Raw genomic sequence first — 22,585 nt, forward strand, 5'->3', positions numbered from 1 at the left:
TTCTCTACCAAAATCCTTCTTCACTCTCTTGTGATCCCTCCTCCACTCAATTCAAGTCTCCTTGCCTGCTACTATAGTGGATATGGCTCCAAAGATTAAACTTCCCCAAAGAAGGAAATCAATCCGTGAGCCTGAGGAAATTGTCTGAAAGAAAAGGCATGCTCAGTCTTCCAATGCTCCCACTCCACCCTGCTCAAGGTCCCTCTCAATCCTCCATAAGCCCCAGTGTAAATCCTCTTTCTGATAGAAAAGTAGAAACTGGGAAAAATATAGATTTTCGGTTCTTTGAGAAAGAAGGCTTTACTTTTGCAAGTAAGATCAAAATCAAGGATGGGAACTCTACTGCTCCTTAAGGAAGTCACCTATGTTGATCTAGTTAGAGAGTTCTACCAGAACCTACTTTATGGAAACGGGTCTGTGACTTCAATAGTCAAGGGAATTGACATATGCTTGGATTCTAGAATATTGGGAGAAATACTTTAGTTGCCTAGTGAAGGATACTCATATATGGAACTCCCAATTAAAGAAGAAGGGATCAGAATTATCTTAGGAGAAGCTTTTTCAGGAAGTTTAAACAAATTGGAAGCAAAGCTATTGTCCATTAAGATGAGGGTCCTGCATCAGATTGTAACAAAACTCTTCTTTCCTAGGAGTGGTAGACATGACTTACTGTCTGGCAGAGATGTATGTGTCATGTTTCATGTCATCACTCAGACCCCCCTAAACCTCCCTGCACTTATGATAGAGGCCATGAGAGAAACTTTGAACAGATCCAAGGCACACTTGCCTTATGGTATGGCCCTTACTAGAGTATTTAGGAGGTTTGGAGTTAGCTGTGAAGGGGAGGCACCTACCAAGCTCTCACATGTGGACACTTTCAACCAACACAGCCTGCACCGAATGGGAATTACAAAGACTGTAGGTGGTTGGATCAAGGGCTCTTAAGAAAGAGCTGAGGAGAGAGTTGAGGAAAGAGCTGAAGACAGAACTGAAGGCAGAGTAGAAGAAGAAGGTCCATCTTCTCCTGTACATGACTTCAGGGCAGCTTCACCAGATACCCAGTTCATTCCTGATACTGAGGCTGGCCCTTCTGAGTTTACTAGGATGCCCACACCAGTGTATCAGCCAGAGAGCAGAGCACCTCATTCAGAGTTCAGACTGGCTGATGATCAGATCGAGCATATTTCACAGCGTGTGGCTTCTTTACTGTCTATCCAGTGGGGTAGTACTTCTTTTGCACCTGGAGCCACCTCTTCTGATCAGACCATTACTCCCCACATCTCCACTGTGTTTCAGATGATATCAGATCAGTCCGTCAGGATACAGCAGCTTGAGGACATAGTCTGGAGACTGACTGGCAGAGTTCTTGACTTGCAAGCGCAAGTCCTTGCATTGGCCCATCCCAAGCCACAGGAGTCAACCATTGAGGTCACAGACCTCACTGCAGAGGCTGGCAGGCTCAGAGGAGCTCTAGAAGGTGGATATGAATTGCTGAGGAAAGAGATTCGAGGATCGAGTGAGCATGCTACCACCCAGTTCACTGCTCTACTTCAATCTGTTTTCAGAGCACTGAACGTACTTGATTCTATCAGACTCACCCTTTCTGTTCAGTCTTTGGCCTCTCAGCGTTCTCAGCCACCCAGTTCATCTCGCTCTCCTGCTCGTGCTAGCACCTCCACTCGTGGCAGAGGCAAACGGGGTAGAGGACGCACTTCTGATCCATCATCTCCTCACCTTATATCTGATGACTCCGATCATTGACTTATCTTGATCTTTACTAGGTCCTAGGAGTTAGTATCTTGTTCTAGGATCTATACCTTGGGGCCATGTATTGAAAACTAGCTGGTTGAATTTTATTTTAAAGAACTATGTATTGAAACAATTATGTTTTTTAATGGAATCATCTTTTACTTATATTTCTACCTTTTGTAATGACATCGATCATATTTTGGTTATATATTCTCTTCTTGTTGAAATATTGGCTTCTCTTTGTTGTTGTTTGCTGTTGATAATTATTATATTAAGGGGGAGCAAACATCTTGCAAAACTCTAAAGGGGAAGAAATTAAAGAATGTTTCAGAAAAAGGAAGAGTTAACTATGGTTGATGATGTCAAAAAGGGGGAAAAATTAAACAAAAACAAAAAATTGAAATTAAACAAAAAGCAAAACCCTAAATTATGAGAAAAAGGGGGAGAAATTAAACAAAAAACAAAGATTGGAAGATTAAACCAAACTTGAGAAATTAAACAAAAATTGGAAAGATTAAAAAAATATTGGGAAACAAATATTGGAGAAATTAAACAAAACTTTGAGAAATTTGGTATCGAAATTTGGTATCAGACAGAAATTAAAAAAAGCCATCCATCAAAAGCAAAATCATAAGTACAATGCAAATAAGTAATTTTTTATATACTTTGATATATTTCAAAATTCAAACTTGCTCTGATACATCTTTTGAAATTTTATTTACTTTGATACATCTTAAGAAATTTGATTTACTCTGATACACCCTAAAATTTCTTTTAACTTGCTCTAATACATGATAAAATTTGATCTGATACAGTGTGAAAGTTTCTCTGATATATTATAACATTTGCTCTGATACAGTGTTAAATTTTCTCTGATATATTATAACATTTACTCTGATACATTATAAAATCTTTTCTGATAACATTGTAAAAATTATTTTTCTTGCTCTGATACATTGCAAAATTTATTTATCTTCTCTTGCTCTGATATATCTTAAACTCAAAATGATCTAATACCCTTTTCAAATCTTTAAGAAAATGGACAAACTATTTTTGCATTTATATTACATGCCAAAAGAATCATACTCTTTTCAAGCATATACACCTATAATGGATTCTTTTGAAATTAATGCATAAACATAAATATTTTTGTTCAAGTGTTTTGTCATCATCAAAAAGGGGGAGATTGTTGCTCCTAGATTGATTTTAATGATTACAAAGCAGATTAAAGGGATACAAATAATTTTAAATTGAAAAAGTCCTTATGCTCTTCAAGGGCAAAATTGTAATTTCACTAAAATCCTGATTTGATGGTATCATTTGATAGAACAAATGATTTGTAAACTATTGGTGAAAATTTCATTGTATTTGGACTTATATTTTTGAAGTTATGAAGGTTTGAAGTGCATGAGTCAACTCATGGCACTGTGAGCTGATTGGCACGCAAAAAATTCCCATGGCACGCTGGATTTTTGACTTGGCACGACCTGTGAGTCGACTCATGAGTCGACCCACAAGGCATGAGTCGACTCATGAGTCGACCTCTGCTGATTTGAGCCAAAAATCCAGAAATCAGACTGTCTGGTCTGTGCAACAGAAGTCGACTCATGAGTCGACTCCTGATGCATGAGTCGACTCATGAGTCGACCCCTGCGATGGAAAATATCAGCAACGGCTATTTTTTTGTCCATTTTAATTGCCATTTATGCTTCCTAAAATTGCTCTAACAGCTCTTTATCTACCTAAATTGTTTTCTCTTGCTTCTAATGTTACAAAATACTTAGAATGGTGAAAGAAATTGCAGATTAAATAGCAGATCAAACGTGAAATCAAAACGAGAAAAACAGAAGAGAGGATCCGAAATCTGCACGAAAAAGTTTGAGATCAACGAAAAATCCAAAAAAAAATGAGAGAGGATCCACAATATACCAGAGAGATTGTGAAAGAGTAAAGCAAGAGCTTTCAAGAAGAGGATCTTACAAGCCTATTGTTCAACCTTGATCTAGAGATCTTTCAAAGCTTTCAAGAGATCTTCAATCAACAATCAACCTCTTCTCAAGCATTCAAGCGTTCATCCACCTTGAGAAAATCTGAAAAAGGGGTTCTTCATTTGAGTAAAGTTTTTATTATTATATTTGCTCATTTAAGGAGCTGTTATTGTATTAATCTGTGCTCTAAATATTCTTACTCTTTGTGAGTTTTTGTTCTTGTTTTTGGAGGATTTCCAAAACAAGGAAAGGTTGATCCGAACCTGAAATTGGAGTGTTTTGGGTTTACTTGTACCCGAAAAACAAGTGATCTAGCTTGGGATAGCTAGTGTCGGAGTTTCCAACGTTGTGTATTCAGGTTGAATACAAGCAGAGTGGATTGAAATTCCCAAGTAGGATCTTGGGGAGTGGATGTAGGTGCAAGGTTGGCACCGAACCACTATAAATCCTTGTGTTTGTGGTGTGCTTTATTGCTTTATCTTATTTCTTTATTATATCCTTGCAATACTGCTTTAGGTAATTAATATTGAATTAAAATCTTTCTCTTATTCATCATTAGTAATCGGTTGGGCTTAAAATTTTTAGAAACCCAATTCACCCCCCCCTCTTGGGTTGCATAGCTGGGCAACACCTTCTTAGATAAATTCATATTTCAAGAAAGTGGCGTGTCTACTAACAAACATCTTTTGTTCAGTAGGATGGTTGAAATAGTATCCATTAATTTTCTTAAGATACTCTACAAACCTACACTTGTCTGATCTAGCACTAAGCTTATGTCTAAAAAATATTTTTAACAGAAGTAGGACAGTCCAAAATCTTAAGATGTTTAAGATTAGGTTTCCTTCCATTTCATATCTCAATGGAGTGCTTGCAACAGACTTTGAAGGCATTCTGTTTAATATATATATGGTAGTCTTTAAGGCATTATCCCTAGAAAGATATTGGGAGATCGATGAAGCATATCATAGACCGCATCATGTCCATTAAAGTACAATTCCTTCTTTCTGCTACACCATTTAACTGAGATGTATAAAGAGGAGTCCATTCAGAGAGAATACCTTTACTTTTAAGATGATCAAGAAATTCACTAGATAAGTACTCTCCTCTTCGATCAGATCAAAGAATTTTGATATTTTTTTAGTTTATTTCTCGACCATACCTTGATACTCCTTAAACTTATCAAAAGCTTCAAATTTATGTTTCATAAGATACACATATCCGAACCTAAATAAATCGTCTGTAAAGATAATAAAATAGGAGTATCTTCTTCTAGCCTGAGTTATTATCAATCCATATACATCTATATATACTAGAGCTAACAACTCACCTGTCCTCTCTCCATATCCAGAAAATAGAGTCCTCGTCATCTTACCCATGAGACAAGATTTATAAGTTCCCAATGATTCATAATCATTTGGGTCAAAGAATTCTTCTTTGTATAACTTGTTTATCCTTGACTCACTAATATGATCAAGGTGACAAGGTCAGAGATATGTCACATTCACATTTTCTCTCTTTCTTTTCATATTTCTTTCAATATGAAAAATATTTTTATTGAGTGCAAGAATTAAAAGATTGTTATCAATATAACCACTGCTATAAAATTTATTAGAAAAAAAAATGGAGTATCCATTTTTCATTAACTTTATTTCATAACCTTGTTTTAATAACAAAGATATAGAAATAATATTTTTAATGACCTTTGGCATGTAATAATAGTCTTTTAATTCTAAAATTTTATTCGAAGGTAAATCAAGCATACAGGTTCCCATAGCCTCTGCACTAATGGACTCTCCACTTACACCATAAAGCTCAAGGTTACCTCTTTTCAGATCTTTGATATTCTGTAGTTGCAGTAACGAACTACAAAAGTATGATCCACTGATGGTATTCAATACCCAAATATTAGAGTCTGAATCACTCAATAAAAAATAGGTCTATATCATATACACACCTTTTGGTGTTACACTTGCACCCTACTTCAATCTTACAAGATTATTCTTACAATTATACTCTTAATTTTCAAATTTACCATAAATAATATCCATATGGATATCTTTACCTTCTCATTATTACTGACCAAATTAGGGTCAGAAATATCTAGAATATCGAAGTTCTTTTCTGATATAAACCTAATTTATAAGTTCTTCAATCAATCCACATAGTTGTATCGGTCAATATAATTTTATTTATGGTATCATGGGGTGAAAATAAAGAAGCTATAATGTAGATTTAAATCTATATAAAATAATAGTATAAGCAGACCACTCATGTTTGACATGCATAACTAGATGAGGATTTTTAAAACTAGTTATGTCTCCCACTATTTTATCAGATACCATAGCCCTCTCCTATAGTAAACCAGATATATTTTATATTTATCTTAGTGGGATTGAGACCCTAATTCTTCATAATGATCTTATATTAATACAACAATTCATAGGCTGGAAACTCTTTCCAATTATATCTCATGCAATTCTCAATATTTTATCTTGGCCTCTAAAATATTATTAGTCTTGTGTTAACACAACAAGCTATAATATTTTAGTTAAGTAAGACCCTTCATTTCAATACAATCAAAATCGAATATAACTGCCCTTGTGTTAGCACAACAAAGCAGTATATTTAAAATTATCGTAAGCATATTTTATGCACCAGGATTATGTTATATCAAACCTCATGACAAGCCTTGTGGTAACATAACAAACTAGCCATAGTTCATGATGTAACATTAACCTAGCATGAAAGAAGGTCCTTAGTAGTGTTTAAAACACTAAGCTACCTTCATTCAAGATTTAAACAAATCCAATTAGTCAGAAAAGTGTTAAGTTTGGTGGGGGTCCCCCTATTTCTTTTCTTAGACACCAATAAAATTGACCAGATCAGCAACGGAACCAATTAAATAACCACCGCACTTGAAATACTCCTTAGACACCAATTGATTAATCGATTCAAGAAAATAGGTCAGCTTCTTGTTTACAACACTACGACTTAATATAATTTTTATGAGGGCTTTAATGGTCTCAAACACATCCTAATTCAATCAGTTACAATGATGCACTATAGTAGTTGTATCTTAATAATCATAACAACTAATTATGGCATCTTATCATATCTCTAAGATATAGAAGTAGAATCATATAATATGATTATAATTAAACATCTCAAGCATATCATATATGTATGAAGTTTTAATAATATACATGAATATAAAACTATTTTTTTGTGGTTCTTCTTTTTGAAACATCACAGTGGCACCCCTACACGCCATAAGAGTACCCTATTGAATAGGAAGAGAGGGTCTCTGAACCCTACTTGCTCTTATGATCGGATGGTCTGGTGATGAACTCCAATTAATGTACTAAGCTACTAAAAAAATTTTACACATACATCATGCATTTTATATTTAAAACATATCTCTAAGACATGATAGGGTTTGGATTTTCAATCGGGTTCAACCCTTGACCCGACTTGAACCAAACCAAAAATTCATGCTTGATCACAATCAAGATAATAATTTAATCTTTAATTACATAAATCAAGATAGGCTTTGATACCACTGCTGGATTTCGGTGGCACAGCGGAAGGGTTAGGTGTTTAAAATTTTCATTCAAAACACCCAATGCATCGGAAGCCCTAATGCCTAGAAACTCTTGACTATAATAATCAAAGCATAATAAATATAAATTAGGATAAGAAGAATACTTATAGTGCTAATCCTAATTTTCATAAGGTGTCCAAGTGTCTGCCCTTCAATGGTGATCCACATAAAAATTGAACCAAAGACAGTGCTCCTTCTTCACCTTGCTTCAAGAGTTCTAGCCCCTAGAACTCGACTAGCCTTGTACCGGTCAAGTTTCTTCAAGAACCTGACCTCATCCTCTTAAAACCTCCTCTGAACTTCTAATTCTTCTTCTTTGAGACCCTTATAATTCTTGTTAGGACCAGATAAGGTTTTGTCTTAAATCCCAAAGCCTTGTCCTAAAACTAAGATAGGTTGTAAGAAAGAAAGGAGAGCAACAGGAGAGAAATTGAAAACCCCTCTTCGATTCCTCAAATACCCAGCACCCCAGCCTATTTATAGCCACCAGAGAGATGCCAAAAGAGAGGGACATGCCTTATCCCAAAAGGCTTATCTGATCTGATTATCAGAGATAAGAGTTCCTTCAAGCAGAAGGACTCTTATCCATGATACGTCAATCAGCACCCTAGTCTGTGCGCATGCAACCAAAGAAGGGATGTTTTCACATCCCTTCTCAAATTAGAAAAATCCTCAAAAATTCACATGGATTGAGGATTTAATTTAGATTCCAAAAAATTAAAAATAGTGATAAAATTCTCATGAAAAGATGCTATTCTTGCACCTCTTCATGCAAGTGCTGATCACTATGCATGTAGGCATCAGGACCGACTTATGGCATCCGTGTGGCATCCAGATAAATCAGGAAAAATTCCAAAAAAATTATCAAAAATAGATTATAAAATGTAAAATATTATCACCAAAAATTGTTTCAATCTAAAAGCATTTGATAGGGAGAAGGACTCTCTAAATCATGGAGAGATGCGATGCTTCTGTGCATGCACGCGAGACATCCTTCTTTTTCCAATTTTTTCTCTTCCTCAAAAATTCTAAAAAATATATATCTTATACTTTGAGATATGTAGTAGAGGATGGAGAATAATGTGAGCTATCACATAATTTTAATCCCACAAAAAATAATATTTTTTTCTGCCCACGCCAACACTTGTACGCAGAACCTGTTTTGCACCAAGAGTCCACCACAACTTGGACTCTTCATAATTGGTGTTAACATGGGATGTGGTGCCCCAATTTGGGCTGCTTCTAGGTGATATAACCTGACCCAAATGTTTACCAAATTGAGCTAGCTAATTAGCAAGGGATGGGACCAAATTGGTCTCCAAAGGAGCAAGGGTTTCCACATGTGCTAGCATGCTTATCGGAACCCCGATTGAATCCAAAATTCCAATCAACCTTTTTCAAAAGGATCCTTAGCCAATTTCTATATGTGTGTGACCCATTGAATTTCACATCTAGCTGGCAGTAGGTCTGGATATAAGTTGACCAAATTTGATTAGATTTTAATCTAATCGATTTAGGTCCAATCGAGCTAACCCAAGTTCAATAATTAGAATCATTTCTAATTGGCAATCGAATTAAACTCTTTAATTCGGTCAAAAATTTATAAGTCAAGATTAACATCTAACAACGTATCATGACTACCCAAGAAATATAAAATTTGATAGAAATACCAAATCTACCCTTCAGTGATAAATTACGATGCAATTCAATCCTTCGATCATCCTTGCACCCTGAATATGTTCATGAGTATGGAATCATGTCAAACTCAAACACATATTCATATCGATTCTCAATTAACCAGTAATGACTCCAATGAAGAAGCTTAGAAGCTCTTTCTAATCTCCTTCCTGCTTTTGGCCAAAAGACTTTTCTGAGTCATCTAGGATTGAGAATACACAGGATGCGATCTCCGCTTACTAGGAGTGATCGATTCCATATTGACCTACTCACAACCTTCATACACACTTGTTGCCCAGCTATGCAACCCAAGAGGGGGGGGTGAATTGGGCTTCTAAAAATTTTAAGCCCAACTTATTACTTATGAAAGGTATTTGTTAATAGCTTGATGAATGAGAATAAACACTTTAAATCACGATTAATTTCCTAAAGCAAGAATGCAAGGATATAATAAAGAAATAAAGAGAAGCGATAAAGCACACCACAAACACAAAGATTTATAGTGGTTCGGTGCTAACCTTGCACCTACATCCACTCCCCAAGATCCTACTTGGGAATTTCAATCCACTATCCTTTGTATTCAACCCGAATACAAAATGTCGGAAACTCCGACACTAGCTATCCCAAGCTAGATCACTTATTTTTCGGGTACAAGTAAACCCAAAATACTCCAATTTCAGGTTCGGATCAACCTTTCCTTGTTTTGGAAATCCTCCAAAAATAAGAACAAAAACTCACAAAGAGTAAGAATATTTAGAGCACAGATTAATACAATAACAGCTCCTTAAATGAGCAAATATAACAATAAAAACTTTACTCAAATGATGAACCCCTTTTCGGATTTTCTCAAAGTGGAAGAACGCTTGAATGCTTGAGAAGAGGTTGATTGTTGATTGAAGATCTCTTGAAAGCTTTGAACAATCTCTAGATCAAGGTTGAAAACAATAGGCTTGAAAGATTCTCTCCTTGAAAGCTCTTGCTTTTCTCTTTCACAATCTCTCTGGTATTTTGTGGATCCTCTCTCTTTTTCTTTTTGGATTTTTCGTTGATCTCAAGCTTTTTCGTGCAGATTTCGGATCCTCTCTTCTCCATTTATTCTCACGTTTGATCTCTATTTAATCTGCAATTCTTTTCATCATTTTAAGCATTTTGTAGCATTAGAAGCAAGAGAAAACAATTTAGGCAGATAAAGAGCCGTTAGAGCAATTTTAGGAAGCATAAAAGACAATTAAAATGGGCAAAAAAATAGCCGTTGCTGATATTTTCCATCGCAGGGGTCGACTCATGAGTCGACTCATGAGTCGACTTCTGTTGCAACAGCCCAGACAGTCTGATTTCTGGATTTTTCGGCTCAAATCAGCAGAGGTCGACTCATGAGTCGACTCATGCCTTGTGGGTCGACTCATGAGTCGACTCACAGGTCATGCTAAGTCAAAAATCCAGTGTGCCATGGGAATTTTTTGCGTGCCAATCAGCTCACAGTGCCATGAGTTGACTCATGAGTCGACTCATGCACTTCAAACCTTCATAACTTCAAAAATATAAGTCCAAATACAATGAAATTTTCACCAATAGTTTACAAATCATTTGTTCTATCAAATGATACCATCAAATCAGGATTTTAGTGAAATTATGATTTTGCCCTTGAAGAGCATAAGGACTTTTTTAATTTAAAATTATTTGTATCCCTTCAATCTGTTTTGTAATCATCAAAATCAATCTAGGAGCAACAATCTCCCCCTTTTTGATGATGACAAAATATTTGAAAAAAAATATTTATGTTAATGCATTAATTTTAAAAGAATCCATTATAGGTGTATATGCTTGAAAAGAGTATGATTCTTTTGGCATGTAATATAAATGCAAAAATAGTTTGTCCATTTTCTTAAAAATTTGAAAAGGGTATTAGATCATTTTGAGTTTAAGATATATCAGAGCAAGAGAAGATAAATAAATTTTGCAATGTATCAGAGCAAGAAAAATAATTTTTACAATGTTATCAGAAAAGATTTTACAATGTATCAGAGAAAATTTCACACTGTATCAGAGCAAATTTTATAATGTATCAGAGTAAATGTTATAATATATCAGAGAAACTTTCACACTGTATCAGAGCAAATTTTATAATGTATCAGAGAAAATTTAACACTGTATCAGAGCAAATGTTATAATATATCAGAGAAACCTTTCACACTGTATCAGATCAAATTTTATCGTGTATCAGAGCAAGTTAAAAGAAATTTTAGGGTGTATCAGAGTAAATCAAATTTCTTAAGATGTATCAAGGTAAATTTCAAAAGATATATCAGAGCAAATTTGAATTTTGAAATATATCAGAGCATATATAAAAAAAATTACTTATTTGCATTGTACTTATGATTTTGCTTTTGATGGATGACTTTTTGTTTAATTTCTGTCTGATATCAAATTTCGATACCAAATTTCTCAAAGTTTTATTTAATTTCTCCAATATTTGTTTTAATTTTTCCCGTTTGGTTTAATCTTCCAATCTTTGTTTTTGTTTAATTTCTCCCCCTTTTTCTCATAATTTAGGGTTTTGCTTTTTGTTTAATTTCAATTTTTGTTTTTGTTTAATTTCTTCCCCTTTTGGACATCATCAACCATAGTTAGCTCTTCCTTTTTCTGAAACATTCTTTAATTTCTTCTCCTTTAGAGTTTTGCAAGATGTTTGCTCCCCCTTAATATAGCAATTATCAACAGCAAACAACAACAAAGAGAAGACAATTTTTCCACAAGAAGAATATATATATAACCAAAATATGATCGATGTCATTACAAAAGGTAGAAATATAAGTAAAAGATGATTCCATTAAAATCATAATTGTTTCAATACATAGTTCTTTAAAATAAAATTCAACCAGCTAGTTTTCAATACATGGCCCCAAGGTATAGATCCTAGAACAAGATACTAACTCCTATGGTCTAGTAAAGATCAAGATAAGTCAATGATCGGAGTCATCAGATATAGGGTGAAGAGATGATGGATCAGAAGTGCGTCCTCTACCCCGTCTGCCTCTGCCACGAGCAGGAGAACGAGATGAACTGGGTGGCTGAGAACACTGAGATGCTAGGGCTGATACCATGAGTCTGATAGAATCAAGTACCTTCAGTGCTCTGGAAACAGATTGAAGTAGAGCAGTGAACTGGGTGGTAGCATGCTCACTCGATCCTCGGATCTCTTTCCTCAGCAATTCATATCCACCTTCTAGTGCTCCTCTGAGTCTGCCAGCCTCTGCAGTGAGGTCTGTGACCTCAATGGTTGACTCCTATGGCTTGGGATGGGCCAATGCAAGGACTTACGCTTGCAAGTCAAGAACTCTGCCAGTCAGTCTCCAGACTGTGTCCTCAAGCTGCTGTATCCTGATGGACTGATCTGAAATCATCTGAAACATAGTGGAGATGTGGGGAGTAATGGTCTGATCAGAAGATGTGGCTCCTGGTGCAAAAGAAGTACTACCCCACTGACTAGACAGCAAAGAAGCCACACGCTGAGATATATGCTCGATCTGATCGTCAGCCAGTCTGAACTCTGAATGAGGTGCTCTGCTCTCTGGCTGATACACTGGTGTGGGCATCCTAGTAAACTCTGAAGGGCCAGCCTCAGTATCAGGAATGAACTGGGTATCTGGTGAAGCTGCCCTGAAGTCATGTACAGGAGAAGATGGACCTTCTTCTTCTACTCTGCCTTCAGTTCTGTCTTCAGCTCTTTCCTCAGCTCTCTCCTCAGCTCTCTCTTCAGATCCCTTAATCCAACCACCATCAGTCTTTGTAATTCCCATTCGGTGCAGGCTGTGTTGGTTGAAAGTGTCCACATGTGAGAGCTTGGTAGGTGCCTCCCCCTCACAGCTAACTCCAAACCTCCTAAATACTCTAGTAAGGGCCATACCATGAGGCAAGTGTGCCTTGGATCTGTTCAAAGTTTCTCTCATGGCCTCTATCATAAGTGCAGGGAGGTTCAGGGGGGTCTGAGTGATGACATGAAACATGACACATACATCTCTGCCAGACAGTAAGTCATGTCTACCACTCCTAGGAAAGAAGAGTTTTGTTACAATCTGATGCAGGACCCTCATCTCAATGGACAATAGCTTTGCTTCCAATTTATTTAAACTTCCTAAAAAAGTTTCTCCTAAGATAATTCTGATCCCTTCTTCTTTAATTGGGAGTTCCATATATGAATATCCTTCACTAGGCAACTGTAAAATTTCTCCCAATATCCTAGAATCCAAGCATATGTCAATCCCCTTGACTGTTGAAGTCACTGACCCGTTTCCATAATTTAGGTTCTGGTAGAATTCTCTAACAATGTCAACATAGGTGACTTCCTTAAGAGAGCAATAAGGTTCCCATCCTTGATTTTTAATTTTACTTGCAAAAGTAAAACCTTCTTTCTCAAAGAACCGAAAATCTATATTTTTTCCGGTTTCTACTTTTCTATCAGAAAGAGGATTCACACTGGGGCTTATGGAGGATTGAGAGGGACCTTGAGCAGGTACTAAAACTGGAGTGGGAACACTGGAAGACTGAGCATGCCTTTTCTTTCAGACAAATTCCTCAGGCTCACGGATTGATTTCCTTCTTTGGGGAAGTTTCATCTTTGGAGCCATATTCAATAAAGTAGCAGGCAAGAAGACTTGAATTCAGTGGAGGAGGGATCACAAGAGAGTGAAGAAGAATTTTGGTGGAGAAAAGAAGTGGATTTTGAATGATCAGTAAAGTTCTAGGGCACGTTCCACCCGCGCCAATCACTGCGAGAAAGCACGAAAAGTTCCTTTCTAAGGTGACGATTTTTGGTGGAGAGGAGGAGGGAGAATTGCTTCGAATTTAATCCTTGGATTTTGGAGCAAAAAGAGTTGGAGAGGACGGCTTTTGGAAGAAGGACGATGGGAAGATGAGTCGTCTCACAAACAGGGTTCCCGTTTAAAAACAATGAGCCCGTGGGAAGTTTGTGGGATTAACAAGTTTGCCATTGAGTCGACTCATGGGGGTCGACTCATGAAGTTCAGAAAATCAGGAAAAATGTGAATAAATTCCAGAAAAATTTGAAATTTTGGGAGAAAGAATTTTGCTCAATGATAAGTTCTTAGAATGATAAATCTGAGCTTTTGGGACCAGGATAGTTGTTGAAAATTGAGGTCTAAGAATATTTGATATCAATTAAGAGAAGTTTAGGCATATGGATCTAGAATTCCTAGATTTCTCCTAATTTCACAGAATCTATCCTCACTAAGGGCCTTTGTAAAGATATCAGCTAATTGATTTTCAGTGCTAACATATTCAAGAATTATATTTTTATTTTGAACATGTTCTCTTATAAAATGATGTCTTATTTCAATATGTTTGGATCTTGAGTGTTGTATTGGATTTTTAGATAGATTTATGGCACTTGTATTATCACATTTTATTGATGTTTCATTAAGTTTGATTCCAAAGTCTTTGAGTTGTTGCTTAATCCACAAGATTTGAGCACAACAACTTCCGACTGCAATGTATTCAGCCTCAGCCGTAGACAGTGCCACAGAATTTTGTTTCTTGCTAAACCATGAGATTAGGTTAACTCCAAGAAATTGGCAAGTTCCACTTGTGCTTTTTCTATCTAATTTACATCCAGCAAAATCAGCATCTAAATATCCTAATAAATTAATTTGTGAGTCTTTAGAGTACCATAACCCTAGGGTTTGAGTATCATTTAAGTATCTAAGGATTCTTTTAACAGCATTCAAATGAGATTCTTTAGGATTAGATTGATATCTAGCACATAAGCAAACACTAAACATGATATCAGGCCTACTTGCAGTTAGATATAATAATGAGCCAATCATACCTCTATAGTATTTTAAGTCTACGCTTTTACCTTCATTATCCTTGTCAAGCTTACATGAGGGACTCATTGGTGTGCCAATTGGTTTGCAGTTCTCCATTCCAAATCTTTTGAGTAGTTCCTTGGTGTACTTGCTTTGGGTGATGGAGATTCCCTCTTTTGATTATTTGATTTGGAGTCCGAGGAAGAAGGTGAGTTCTCCCATCATGCACATCTCGAACTCTCTCTGCATAAGCTTAGCAAAGTCTTGACAAAGGGATTCATTAGTAGACCCAAAAATTATGTCATCAACATAAATTTGTATAATTAGCATATCATTTTGATTTCTTTTAATAAATAGAGTTGTATCTACATTACCTCTTGAAAAACCATTATCTAGTAAAAAATTGCTTAGCCTTTCATACCATGCTCTAGGTGCTTGTTTTAATCCATATAGAGCTTTATTTAATCTAAAGACATGATTAGGAAAAGCATGATTTTCAAATCCAGGGGGTTGTTCTACATATACTTCTTCAGAGATATATCCATTTAAAAATGCACTTTTAACATCCATTTGAAATAATTTGAATTTCATAAAGCAAGCATATGCAAGTAGAAGTCTAATAGCTTCTAATCTAGCAACAGGTGCAAAGATTTCATCAAAATCAATTCCTTCTTCTTGATTATATCCCTTAGCAACCAGTCTTGCTTTATTTCTAATTACATTTCCATGCTTATCTAATTTGTTTCTAAAGACCCATTTTGTGCCAATTATTGAATAATCTTTAGGTCTTTTTTCTAAGGTCCAAACATTATTTCTTTCAAATTGATTAAGTTCTTCTTGCATAGCATTAATCCAGTTATGATCATTTTCAGCTTCTTCGAAAGTTTTAGGTTCAAGTTGAGATACAAATGCACAATAATTAAGTACATCTCTAAGTGAAGAACGGGTTTTTACTCCATGCATAGGGTCACCAATAATTAATTCCTTAGGGTGGTTGTGAACATACCTCCATTCCTTAGATAGGTCATTTGTACCTTGAGGTTGTTCTTGAATTTCTTCACCTCTTTCATTTTGTTCGTCTTCTTGATCCTTGTCTTCTGGAGTTGCTGAATTTTTCAGAGTGATCTCCTTCATACCTTCTATTAGTGGATCTGCATCATGAACACCCTCATTCTTCCTTGAAGGAAGATCGTTAGATTCATCAAAAACAACATGTATGGACTCCTCAACTACTAAAGTTCTTTTGTTGAAAACTCTAAATGCTTTACTAGTGGAGGAGTAACCTAGAAAGATTGCTTCATCTGATTTTGCATCAAATTTACCAAGTTTTTTCTTTGCCATTATTTAATACAAAACATCGGCAACCAAAAACATGAAAATATGCAATATTTGGTTTTCTTCCTTTCCAAAGTTCATAGGGAGTTTTCTTTAAAAATTATCTAATTAAAGTATGATTTAAAATGTAACATGCTGTGTTAATAGCTTCCGCCCAAAAATATCTTAGAAGGTTGCTTTCACAAAGCATGGTACGGGCCATTTCTTCTAAGGTTCTGTTTTTCCTTTCAACTACCCCATTCTGTTGGGGTGTCCTAGGAGCAGAGAAGTTATGGCCAATTTCATTTTCATCACAAAAATTTTCAAAATCTTGATTTTCAAATTCAGTTCCATGATCACTTCTAATATTTTGAATTGAAAACCCTTTTTCATTAGAGACTTTTCGATGAAATTTCGTGAAAATTTGAAAAGTTTTATTTTTGTGAGCTAAAAAGAAAACCCAAGTAAAACAAGAGTAATCATCTATTATTACAAATCCATATCGTTTTCCTCCTAGACTAGTGGTTCTAGTTGGTCCAAATAAATCCATATGTAAGAGCTCTAAAGGTCTAAAAGTTGAAACAGTATTTTTGAATTTAAATGAAACTCTAGTTTGTTTACCTAATTGGCATGCATCACAGATTCTATCCTTTTCAAAATTCAATTTTGGCAAACCGAGAACTAAATCCTTTTTAATTAATTTTGAAAGAGAATGCATGCTAATATGTGCAAGTCTACGATGCCACAGCCAACTAGTCTCATTTATTTTAGCATTTAAGAAAACTAGGCATTGCATGTCTAATTTAGTTAAATCATTCAAGTCTACCATATAAACATTGCCATGCCTATGTCCTATAAATTTAATGCCATCGTTAATAGGACTCGTCACAATGCAAACAGATGATTCAAAAACTACTTTATACCCTTTATCACAGAATTGACTAATGCTAAGTAAGTTATGCTTTAAACCTTTAACTAATAAAACATTCTCAATGTATTTGGAGGGAGTGATACCAATGTTACCTATCCCGATGATCTTTCCTTTGCCATTATCTCCAAAGGTGACCATCCCTCCATCCTTAGCATCAAGCGTGATGAATTGTGATTCATCACCAGTCATGTGTCTCGAGCATCCACTGTCAAGATACCATTTCCTGTTTCTTTCTTGGGATGCTAGACACACCTGCAAGCACAGATCAAGTTTCTGTCTTAGGTACCCAAGCTTTCTTGGGTCCTTTTGGGTTAGTCAGAATGGTTCCTTTTGGAACCCATATTTTCTTTGTGTTTGCATATGTAGATTTAAGGCATGTGTATGATTTATGTCCTATTCTACCACATTTGAAACAAGTAATATTTGTAGACTTGTTACTTGGATAATTTACATAAATATCCTTCAGAAACTTTTGTTTCTTCAGAGGTTTATAGCCAAGTCCAGCCTTATCATATATAGCTTTCTGATTTTCAAGGATCATATTTAGTTTGTTCGAACTTAAGGTGAACTTATCTACTATAGATTTCAGCTTGTTAATTTCATCCTTTAAGTTTTGATTTTCTTGACTCAAGGTGAATTTTTCAATTGAAAGAATTTCAGCTTGTTTCACTAAGGACTGATTTTCCAATTTTAGCTCTTTATTTTTCTTCCCTAGTTTCTTTAATTCATCAATTGAATCATAGAAAGCTTCATGCAATTCTTCAAAAGTAAATTCACTAGTGGATTCAGAAGTTACCTCATTTTCGTGTGCCATCAGGCACAGGTTGGCTTGTTCTGTTGAGGTTTCCTCATCGGAGCTTGAGTCATCACTCGCACTCCAGGTCGCCATCATTGCTTTCTTTTTGAACTTCTTTAGACCTTTCTTCAATTGTGGACATTCGGATCTGAAATGTCCCGGCTTCTTGCACTCGTAGCATATAAGGGGTTGATCTTTCTCTTTTTCTTTGCTTTGTTCCCCTTTTGTGAATTTCTTTCTCATCCCTTGTTTCTTTTTTCTTAGAAACTTCTTAAATTTTCGGGTGATGAGTTCCATCTCTTCATCCTGTTCTTCATCTTCAGATTCATCCATTTCATAATCAGGCGAAGTTGTGGATTTGAGGGCAATGGTTCTTTTCTTTTTGACTTCATCCTCTTGATGTTGCTTCATGCTAAGTTTATGAGTCATCAAGGATCCAAGAAGCTCTTCTAGAGGTAGAGTGTTCAAGTCCTTTGCTTCTTGGATGGCAGTCACCTTGGCTTTCCAAGTTCTTGGCAGTGATCTGAGAATCTTTTTTACAAGTTCACTATTAGTATAAGATTTGCCAAGACTCTTTAAACCATTGATTATATCAGTAAAACGAGAAAACATAGCAGTTATGGACTCTTCATGCTCTATTTTGAACAATTCATATTTATGTACAAGCATGTTTATTTTAGACTCTTTTACTTGATTTGTTCCCTCATGGGTTACTTCTAACCTATCCCATATTTCTTTAGCAGATGCACAAGTAGAAATGCGATTAAATTCACTTGCATCTAGTGCACAATAAAGAACATTCATGGCTTTGGCATTTAATTGTGCCAATTTCTTGTCAACCTCATCCCATTCTTTTTCGGGTTTGGTTGACTCCTCACCATCTATAATCTTGGTGGGTGTGTGAGGACCGTTCACTATGATACTCCACATATCATAGTCAAGTGCTTGTATGAATATCTTCATCCGAGCTTTCCAATAGGTGTAATTAGACCCTTTGAAAAGTGGAGGTCGGTTTGTAGATTGCCCCTCGGCTAGAGAAGTACCGACATGGGTTGCCATAGATCTTTGGCTCTTTGATTGTTAGATCAAAGAAGGGCTAGAGCACCGGCTCTGATACCACTTGTTGCCCAGCTATGCAACCCAAGAGGGGGGGGTGAATTGGGTTTCTAAAAATTTTAAGCCCAACTTATTACTTATGAAAGGTATTTGTTAATAGCTTGATGAATGAGAATAAACACTTTAAATCATGATTAATTTCCTAAAGCAAGAATGCAAGGATATAATAAAGAAATAAAGAGAAGCGATAAAGCACACCACAAACACAAGGATTTATAGTGGTTCGGTGCTAACCTTGCACCTACATCCACTCCCCAAGATCCTACTTGGGAATTTCAATCCACTATCCTTTGTATTCAACCCGAATACAAAACATCGGAAACTCCGACACTAGCTATCCCAAGCTAGATCACTTGTTTCCCGGGTACAAGTAAACCCAAAACACTCCGATTTCAGGTTCGGATCAACCTTTCCTTATTTTGGAAATCCTCCAAAAACAAGAACAAAAACTCACAAAGAGTAAGAAAATTTAGAGCACAGATTAATACAATAACAGCTCCTTAAATGAGCAAATATAACAATAAAAACTTTACTCAAATGATGAACCCCTTTTCGGATTTTCTCAAAGTGGAAGAACGCTTGAATGCTTGAGAACAGGTTGATTGTTGATTGAAGATCTCTTGAAAGCTTTGAACAATCTCTAGATCAAGGTTGAAACAATAGGCTTGAAAGATTCTCTCCTTGAAAGCTCTTGCTTTTCTCTTTCACAATCTCTCTGGTATTTTGTGGATCCTCTCTCTTTTTCTTTTTGGATTTTTCGTTGATCTCAAGCTTTTTCGTGCAGATTTCGGATCATCTCTTCTCCATTTGTTCTCACGTTTGATCTCTATTTAATCTGCAATTCTTTTCATCATTTTAAGCATTTTATAGCATTAGAAGCAAGAGAAAATAATTTAGGCAGATAAAGAGCCGTTAGAGCAATTTTAGGAAGCATAAAAGGCAATTAAAATGGGCAAAAAAATAGCCGTTGCTGACATTTTCCGTCGCAGGGGTCGACTCATGAGTCGACTCATGCATCAGGAGTCGACTCATGAGTCGACTTCTGTTGCAACAGCCCAGACAGTCTGATTTCTGGATTTTTCGGCTCAAATCAGCAGAGGTCGACTCATGAGTCGACTCATGTCTTGTGGGTCGACTCATGAGTCGACTCACAGGTCGTGCCAAGTCAAAAATCCAGCATGCCATGGAAATTTTTTGCGTGCCAATCAGCTCACAGTGCCATGAGTTGACTCATGAGTCGACTCATGCACTTCAAACCTTCATAACTTCAAAAATATAAGTCCAAATACAATGAAATTTTCACCAATAGTTTACAAATCATTTGTTCTATCAAATGATACCATCAAATCAAAATTTTAGTGAAATTATGATTTTGCCCTTGAAGAGCATAAGGACTTTTTCAATTTAAAATTATTTGTATCCCTTCAATCTGCTTTGTAATCATCAAAATCAATCTAGGAGCAACAACACTCCACCATATCCAGAATACCCCGTACATGTCTTAATGCCATGCCTGGGTATGAACCAAAATATGGGTTCATGTGCACAAGATTCCATGATGGTTTCAAATCTAAAGATCACTTGCACAACTCCCACTTAGAGAACCATCTTTGACATGCAAATAAGGCTTCCATTAGATGTTCTCTTTTTTTGAGTCAATTCAGTGAACTTATTTCTCAAATGAGCACCCACATCTTTGTATTAGTGTCTCACATAAGTGGCTAGTGAGATCTGCCACCCTTTCCATTGAGCATGCATAGGATGTGCCAGTCTATCTGGAACATTGATCCCCGACTTAATACTCCTATGATCAGAAATATTTAATATTAGGATTTTAGGATTTTAGATCTCACTAGCATGACCTATTCATGTCTCTTAAAATTATTATCCTAATCTTTGAGGTTCATCATAATCTTAGACATATTAAGATGCTGCTAATATGATGAATCAATGCCTCAAATAATAAATGTCATTTCATGAGTTGGAAAATTTTAAAGAAAGTCCCATCGCAACACACTTATGATTGGCTTATAGGACACTCTTCTTTTAGGAGAGACTAATACCATGCCTAAGAGGTAAGAGACCTCTCTTGAAATTTTTCATGCTGAACCTCTTCAGCACCTTCTCTATGTATAGTTTTTGTGTAAGCCAAGCATCCGTTTAGGTCTATCCTTATAGATTTTTATTCCGAGAATATAGGATGTTTCCCCTAGATCTTTCATGGAGAACTCCTTGGACAACCAACTTTTGACCATAGTCAGCATGGAAATGTCATTTCCAATAAGGAGAATATCATCCATATACAATACGAGGAAGGTGATTGTACTCCCACTGACTCTCTTGTATACACAAAATTCCTCTTCATTTTTGATGAAATCAAATGATTTGATTGCCTCATCAAACTGATGGTTCCAACTTTGAGAAACATGCTTTAATTCATAATAGACATGTTGGTGCAAAAATCTGCTTGCGCCGGATAAGCTGGAGTCGGGGAAGCCGCGGTCACCGCCGGGACCTACAAGGGAAGTCTAAACCGGAGGTGGGGTTGCTCCGGCAAGATCCTCCGACGCTCAAGTCAGTTCTCTGCCTCAACAAGAATGGAGTGCTCGAATGGAGAATTTAGCAGAGTTTTGGGATAAGAAAATGAGCTTAAAGAATAACGTATCTGGGTCCCCCCTTTTATAGGCGGAGGAGGCAACGGATTGATGGCGACGTTTGTAACCGTCTGGTAGTGGGCCGCCCATGGTCAGGGGAATTGATTGCGAAAGATAGTGGGGTAGACCCGTGGCTATCATCATAGCCCGCCACGTAGGGCCCGTTGCAGGTAGTGGAGCGACGTCCGTTGCCGCTAGTTGTCAGCGAGTAGTGGGATCGTGCAGCACCTGCCGCAGGGAGCGGAGCAGAATCATGGCCATTGACACAGCCTGTCAGAGAGTAATGGGTCCGCCGCAGGGGGTGATGGAGCCACGCAAAATCTGCTACAGGAAGTGGAACAGGATCATGGTTGTTATTGTGATCCGCCAGGGGGCGCGGATCTGTTGATCGAGGCTCGACAGTGGTCGGAGTTTGGCCTTTGTAGGAGTCCGGGAGGGGTCCTCCTTTCGGTTGAGGTCGTGGGTGGAGTCCGGCTCCAGCAGCTGATACTGAGGTCGGAGCCCGGCTCTCGTAGGAGTCTGGGCGGAGCTGTTCTGCTGTCGATGGCGGAGCTCGGCTCCCGTTGGAGTCCGGGCGAAGCTGTTTTGCTGTCGATGGAGGAGCCCGGCTCCCGTAGGAGTCCGGGCGGAGCTGTGCAGCTGTCGATGGTGGAGCCTGGCTCCCATAGGAGTCCGGGCGGAGCCGTTCTGCTGTTGATGGAGGAGCCCGACTCCCGTAGGAGTCCGGGCGGAGCCGTTCCGCTGTCGATGGAGGAGGCCGGCTCCCGTAGGAGTCCGGGCGGAGCCGTTCCGCTGTCGATGGAAGAGCCCGACTCCCGTAGGAGTCCGGGCGGAGTCGTTCTGCTGTCGATGGAGGAGCCCGGCTCCCGTAGGAGTCCGGGCGGAGCTGCGCTGTTGTTGATGGCGGAGCCCGGCTCCCGTAGGAGTCCGGGCG

Source organism: Elaeis guineensis, chromosome 6 (genome assembly GCF_000442705.2).
Source record: "Elaeis guineensis isolate ETL-2024a chromosome 6, EG11, whole genome shotgun sequence".
Classification (NCBI taxonomy): Eukaryota; Viridiplantae; Streptophyta; class Magnoliopsida; order Arecales; family Arecaceae; genus Elaeis; species Elaeis guineensis.